The sequence below is a fragment of the Carassius auratus genome, unplaced genomic scaffold, assembly GCF_003368295.1.
Source record: "Carassius auratus strain Wakin unplaced genomic scaffold, ASM336829v1 scaf_tig00215236, whole genome shotgun sequence".
Lineage (NCBI taxonomy): Eukaryota > Metazoa > Chordata > Actinopteri > Cypriniformes > Cyprinidae > Carassius > Carassius auratus.
This window is the reverse complement of record NW_020528000.1, coordinates 707,417-715,456: the sequence shown is the minus strand read 5'-3', so window position 1 is coordinate 715,456 and position 8,040 is coordinate 707,417.

Here is an 8,040-nt window from a genome sequence, read left to right as displayed (position 1 = left end):
ATCAAGCACAAGCTTTCACCGTCTTTTTTTTGTACTTCCTCTTCCTCCAGGGTTGCTCTTTCCTCACTTCTTTTGTAAACTCTCTCCTCACTGTTCTTTTCTTCTGTTCACTCCTCTTTGGACCCCTCTCCACTATTAAACTCATTACCCGGTTGAATTTCCTGTCAAATCCAAAGTAATTAGGAAGTTATTATTGGCATTTATATAGCTTAACTCTTGGAAAAATAGATTTTATGATCACCTCAGAGTATAATTATAGGGGATCTGGTGTAGAGTTGAATAATCGCTGCTCCGAGCATTCAAGAAACACATTATAGCATAGTTAATACCCTACACTGAATAAAGACAGCCATTAGTGTGTGTGTGTGTGTGTGTTGAAGTACACTCTTTTGCTCAAATTAAGTGAAGAAGGGTATTGTGTACTAGTCAAATATCATAGTTTTATTAAACGAGAAATTAGTAATTTTATTTTATTTTATTATAATGTTAGAATACATTTGTCTATCCCAAATAACTTGGTTGATTGTGGCTTTTAGAACATCCTTCTGAAACGAAGTGTGCTCAGTTATACCGAATGTGCACTTTTAGTGTCCTTAAAGTCTTAAAAGTATATTTTTACAAAAGTGTATATGCAGATAATATATTAATGTAATAAAAGGCCTCTAACATGTATTTAAATTTTTTGTAACACACTGTAGTACACAACATTGAAATAATGCCAAATTACTGTAAGTTTTACTTAAAAGCGCACTTTACTTCATAATATTTTAATAATCTTTTGCAGTTCTTTAAAGAAATACACTTATTTTGATGTGTTGACTTACATACTAAAGAACATGTAAAGTACCTGATTATAATGTTAACTGTAGTGTTATTCAATATTACATCACAAATTATCACATTTTAAATGTACTAAATCGCAAATTCATCATTGCTAATGTATAATTCGGCGCCCGTCCAAGGTTTCAAAAGAAATGACTTGAAACTATATGTAAGTTCATCATGAATGCTTGTCAGTACATTTAGCAGGTCACTTTAACAATTTTTGAATAGACAATAAAAGTATGAAATTACATATAAAGATACTTAAGTCCTAATTAAGTAAGTTAAAAAAATATATATATAAATGTAAACTATAATAAATTTAGCTAATTACATGAAAATAAACGTCACATTCTTTACATTCAGTTCACACTTAATTATATTACTCGAAAAAGTATTATTTTCACAAGTATTCTTGTAAAACTTTACAAAGGTGCACTTATTTTACACAAGGACAGCTTGACACTGTAGAATTGAACAGTTGCTTGTAAAGGAGAGTATTTGAGAAACCTGTTTGAGAAAGTCATTAGTTTTTTAACTCTCTATTAGTTCAGCAAGTGCCTAAAGTAATAATAATAATAATAATAATAATACACATTCATATATATATATATATGATCTGATATATATTCTGTTTTTAAATGTTTTATTGCTTGTTTTATTTTGGACTGCTAAAAGTTTCACAAAATAATGCAACCTTAACACATCTACTGCCCTCTAGTGTGCAACTGCACCATAACCCATTCATCTTTTGGAAGAAAAAGCACTCAAGCCAGGCTAATACAGTCAGTCACCCACCCCAGAGCTGCAAAATCCAGCCTATACTTTCAAGCTGACACAGTCCTGATATCTCTGACATATTTCTGGCTCAAAGAAAGCCTTTCATTCATCTTCGATTGGGGAGAGGGGCAAAAGAAATTCATTGTCTGCTCACACAAAAGCCACAACAAAACAGCAAGACATTCTATCCACCTGCCTCTGAGATACGCAGGCAGAGCGGAACAGGACCGCTTTTGTTACTGTATTAATGAGAGCTCCTGTTTCCAAAACCTGCACCCTCTGCCCCGACACCAGACTCACAGACCCCGCCACACCGGGGGGCTCTGAGGTGAACCGAGGTGGCAGGACTCTTAAAGCCAGACTATCAAATATCTGTCTGTAAAAGCTGTAGCAAATTTAGAAATATTTTATAAGTAGAATGAGGTGGAAGGTTATGCCGATGGTCATTTTGCAGTTTATTCCTGTGGGAGTTTTCTCTTTTGGGTTCCTGTTACGCTGAATACACTACTGACCACAGGGTTATGGAGCAGCCCAAATACAATAACACACACACGTGTCTCTTGAGGATGATGATTGTTCAGCATGATCACCAGATGGGGGCAGTAGATGAAAACATTGAAGTAGAGCATCTGTTTGAGACGGAATCCTTCTATTTTCTATTAGTTTCCTTTCTTGTATATTCTTATCAGTTCTGTCACAACAACATGTACACTTACTTTAAAGTCCACTTGGATAGAAACTGGCATTTTTCACAAGCGGACATGAGATTCTTGATCAGAAAGTAAATTTCAATGTTCTTCGCTAGCAAAATATAAATTAGACAGGTTTTTTTACCTCAGTAGGTCCAGCTCTATATATTCACTGTTTTGTTTAATTTATAATTAAAAATAGTCTATTGAACAAACAAGACATTCAGTTGCAGTTTAAAATCCTATATTTACCTGATTTCATTCTTTTTTTTAAACATCAAAATTATTTATAGAAATTAATTTTAAGGAATGGTTAACTTTTATTTGACTATATTTTACTTTTTTAATTGTGGAACATCATGGGTTGAAACATTTGAGTTGCACAAAAAAAAAAAAAGGTGGTACACCACTATATTTGATCTTTTTGATGGTTAAAAGAAAATGAAACAAACTTAAGCAAAATTAAAAATTAGCTTCTGAGTTTCTTATGACTGAAACATCCAGGCTTGATGCCAGTAGCCAATTCCTAAAGACTGAATCATCTCATTCACGTTCAACATATAGTATCACATAAACAACAACAACAGCAAATAAATAAATAAATAAAGGTTTGATATTGGTTTCACCATTTGGCCTCCAGATCGTGTCTGTGTTGTATCCTGTGACCATCTGCCAAGTATGAGCTTGCCCTGACAAATAAAAAGTGATGACTTATGAATGCCCAGAGGGCCTGACACGTGCTCACTAAACATCCTCTGACTCCAAGCGGCTTAAACAAACAGTCTTATAGCCAAATTCAATATGAAATATCTTAACGGCATTCAGTTATTCACTTCAGCGTCATTTACAGTAAGTTAAATTTTTTCGTCCCACTGAATGGAAAAGAAGGATTGATAGTTTCCACCGCAAACAGGTTGATATTTAATAACATGAGTCACACTAGACATGCGAATCATGGGGATATATTAAATGGATCTACTGGGTTATGATGAAAGCTACACAATTCTTGCTGTCAGTCTGCTATGAGCCATATTCTGTACAATATATGTGGGTGTGCGTTTTGTGTTGCATATTTGGCTGTAGGCTCCTAGCGTAATGGAAAAATAACAACAAAACATACTTGGTTTGGATTTCATTTAAAGTATATGTAACTGGTAAACTACATTTTTACATCTGATGAAGAAAATGTGAGTGGCTGCTGTTGTGTAGCTATGTTTTAGCGTGTAGCTCTGTGGTTGCTAGTGATAACTGGCTTCTTATCACACAAAGTCAAAACACCCTCAAGTCTCTGTGATATTGTGCTCTGTAGCCTTTAATATATTTTTTAACCTACTGTATAAACAGAAGTCTGGGACCAATTTGAGGGTTCGCTCACGCTCGTGGGATGAGTTACGCACCGCATTTCATGATGAACAACAGTAACCGTCATGCTTGCCTGAGCAAGCACCAGTAAGTACCAAAACTGAGGAAAAACATTAGGAAATTGAGCTGCAATGACAGTCTCACGTGGCTCAACAAACAGGAGCTCACATGGCGTGACAAGCTCACTACTAACAAATTGTGCTACCATGGCGATAGCTTCAAACAAACCCGATTTTCAACAGGTGAAACTCAAGCGAGAATGGACATAGAATGAGCGACTGTTTGTTTGTGGATTTGTGAGGATGTGGGTGAACTGCTGGAAAACTTGCTGGTGCAAATCTGCTGCTCTAATGTACATTAACTGGATTTATAGACTTAATGTGACTCTCATCTCTGTTCAAAAGAAAAACAATGTCTCTAACAGAGCAACTGGAATGAGAACAACTGTCCCTCTATGGACTACATCACGAAACAAGTTTAAAAAGCTCAACTGGTTTGTTTTGAAGCGAACATCATCTCCAGATCAGGTTTTTAAGTTGTTTATGATGACCTTTGACGTAGAAAATAGTACGTGGTAGCAGGTTTCTGTCACATTTTACACAAGGAATCTTTGACTGCATAAAATGAAACGGTTTCTTTTTTTTCCCATCTGTTTTTCTTTGTCATTTAAAATGACATGGACTAGCAGAGGATTAAAGCTGAAAAGAGGTTAAAAACAGTTAACAAAAAAGGTGGACAAAAATAGAGGTTAGCATTGCAGGGATATAATGCATACCAGATATGACAAGACCCAATTAATCATGAAGGTGGAGATGATACTGCTTCTAAATGCAGTGAATGATTATAGACAATGCGTCTTAGGTATGTATGATCTCAGCACTGACATAGAAGAGAGGAGAAGCACAGAAAGAAAGGACTCCTAACACCTACCAATGTCAAATAAACATCCTGTAATCTTTTTTCCTGAGGTGGTCATACGTATATGTTTATACATCAATGTTTCTGAAATATGAAACTATAAACAAGTGTTTCTATCAAGTAGGTTGTGTGTTCAATTCCCTGGGAACACATGATAGGTAAAAAATCATAGCCTGAAACATAAAAGCTACTCTGAAAGCTACAATTGTGAGACAATGCAAAAGTATGAGCATGTATATATATATATATATATATATATATGTATATATATATATATATATATATATATATATATAAAAAGGTGTAACCCATCATCAGACAGGGAATCCATTTTGCAGGCTTTATTGAAAGACTCGAGGTCGTACAGGCAGGGATCAGGACCAGCAAACACAACAGTAGAGATAACCAGAATCGTCGTCAAACACAGGCAGAAGTTCAGAGGTAACAGGCAAGATTCAGAGTCCAATAAACAATCCAAGGTCAAGTGGCAGGCAGCAAAGGTTCAAGAGACGGTAAACAAACAGAACTGGTAACAGGAAATCAAATACAGGAAATAACGCTTGGAAATGTCAGCCGGAGCAAAACAAGACTTCGCGTTTGACTGATGTGATTGTGCAGCTTATATAGCCGTACTAATGAGCTGCACCTGTGTGGTGATCAGAGTCCAATGCACGGGGTAGATGGGAAGTGTAGTTGAGAGAGAGTGCATAAGAGTCAATATTCCGGAGATGGAGCCCTCTGCTGGCCAGTAGAGGGAATCACGGGGTTCGTCTCCGTGACAGAGCCCCCTCCCTGCGAGCGACTCCTGGCGCGAGATGGTAGACGACGTCGGGGTCTGCCGCGTGGTCGAGGGGCCGGTCTCTCCGGATGTAACCGATGAAACTCTGTGATTAGGTTGGGGTCTAGTATGTCATCAGCATTGACCCAGGATTGTTCCTCCGGACCGTACCCCTCCCAGTCGACCAGATACTGCAGAATGCGTCCACGACGTCTGGAGTTAAGAAGTTCTCGCACCTGGTAAGTTTCCTCAGTCTCTATCTGGACGGGCTGGGGACTCTGCTCACGGGACCTCCCCTCTCCCTCTTCTCCAGGGGCAACAGCGGGCTTGAGCAGAGATACATGAAACGTAGGAGAGATGCGATAGGTGTCAGGTAATGCAAGACGGAATGACACAGGAGTGATCTGATGTGTAATTTTGAATGGACCCACGTACCTCGGACTCAATTTCTTGCAGGGTAGTCGAAGACGGAGATCTCGGGTAGAGAGCCACACCCATTGACCTGGTTGGTATACCGGCCCAGGACGCCGACGGTGGTCAGCCTGTTCCTTTTGACGACGGATGGCTCGTTGAAGGTGTACATGGGCTTGGTTCCAAGTCTCCTCACTGCGTTGCAGCCAGTCCGTGACGGCGGGTACGTCGGTGGGTTCCCCAGACCAGGGAAACATGGGAGGCTGATAGCCTAGGATGCATCTAAAGGGGGTGATACCAGTAGCTGGCTTGACCAGAGAGTTCTGTGCGTACTCAGCCCAAAGGAGGTACTGGGCCCAATCCTCTTGGTTGGAACTACAATAAGATCTCAGGAACCGGGTGAGTTCCTGATTGAGTCTTTCGACCTGACCGTTGGATTGAGGGTGGTAACCGGAGGTCAGACTCACGTTTACATTGAGGGCTTGGAAGAAGGCTTTCCAGAGACGAGACGTGAACTGAGGACCTCTATCGGAGACGATATCTTCAGGTAGTCCGTAGAGACGGAAGACCCAGTTACATAGTAGTTCAGCAGTTTGCAGAGCAGTAGGCAGTTTGGGCAGGGGAATAAGGCGGCAGGCTTTGGAGAATCGATCAATCACAGTAAGGATGACAGTGTTACCTTGAGAGACAGGTAGATCAGTGATAAAGTCTATTGCAATGTGGGACCAAGGTCGTTGTGGAATGGGGAGTGGTTGGAGTAATCCGGCTGGCAATTGGCGTGGAGTTTTGTGCGCATTACAGGTTTGGCATTGCTGGATGAAGGCAATGGTGTCTTTGGGCAATGATTCCCACCAGAACCGGTTCTGCAGCAGATGAATGGTGGCCGTGATACCTGGGTGGCCAGATGAGGGCAGACAGTGCGTGTGGTTGAGTATTTGATCGCGTAGAGTGGGTGGTACGTAAACCTTATCAGGAGGGCAAGTTGTTGGAGGTGCATGTTGAGAGTTGTGTTGCTGGATAAGCGTCATGATGTCCCATTGTACGGGTGCAATGATTACCTTGAAAGGGAGTATGGATTCAGGTTCGGATGAGATCTGTTCCTCTTCGTGGATACGGGAAAGCGCATCTGCCTTAGTGTTCTTGGAGCCTGGACGGTAGGTAACTGAGAAGTCAAATCGGGAGAAGAACAGTGACCATCTGGCCTGCCGTGGATTGAGGCGCTTGGCTGAGCGCAAATACTCAAGATTCTTATGATCGGTTAGTACGGAGAAAGGAAAGTTGGCCCCCTCCAGCCAGTGTCTCCACTCCTCGAAGGCCGCTTTCATAGCGAGAAGTTCACGGTCTCCAACGTCGTAGTTACGTTCAGCAGCATTGAGTTTGCGGGAGTAAAAGGCACATGGATGGAGTTTAGCAGTAGAACTCTGGCGTTGGGAGAGAATAGCCCCGATACCAGTGTTGGAGGCATCCACCTCGACGAGAAACTGAAGAGATGGGTCAGGATGATGGAGTATGGGGGCGGTCACAAACCTTCTCTTTAGTTCCTGGAAAGCTTGAAGAGCAGCTTCAGCCCAGTGTAACCGATGGGTTCCTTTCTTGACCATAGACGTGAGGGGACTAACCACAGAGCTGAAGTTCCTGATGAAACGGCGATAGAAATTAGCAAACCCCAGAAAGCGTTGGAGCTCCTTTAGTGTCCTTGGTACTGACCACTTGAGAACGGCATTGACTTTGCTCTCATCCATGGCGACCCCCTCTGGGCTGATGACGTACCCCAGGAAGGTGGTAGAGGTGGTATGGAATTCACACTTCTCCGCCTTAGCATAGAGTTGGTGTTCAATGAGTCTTTGCAGCACAGCTCTCACATGTTGGACATGTTCCTCCAGGGTATCTGAATAGATTAAGATATCGTCAATGTATATGATAACCGTTCTATTTAGCATGTCTCTGAAGATGTCATTGACAAAGGATTGGAAAACCGAAGGACTATTGACCAGTCCAAACGGCATCACCCGGTATTCGTAGTGCCCATTGGTGGTTGAGAAAGCTGTCTTCCACTCGTCCCCCTCCCTAATGCGGATGAGGTTGTATGCGCAACGCAAATCCAATTTGGTGTAGTACTGTGCAGTACGTAGCTGTTCCAATGCAGAGGGCACCAGTGGTAGAGGATAGCGAAACTTTACTGTTATTTCATTGAGTCCACGATAATCGATGCAAGGGCGCAGACCTCCATCCTTCTTGCGGACAAAGAAGAAGCCAGCTGAAGCAGGAGAGGTGGATGGA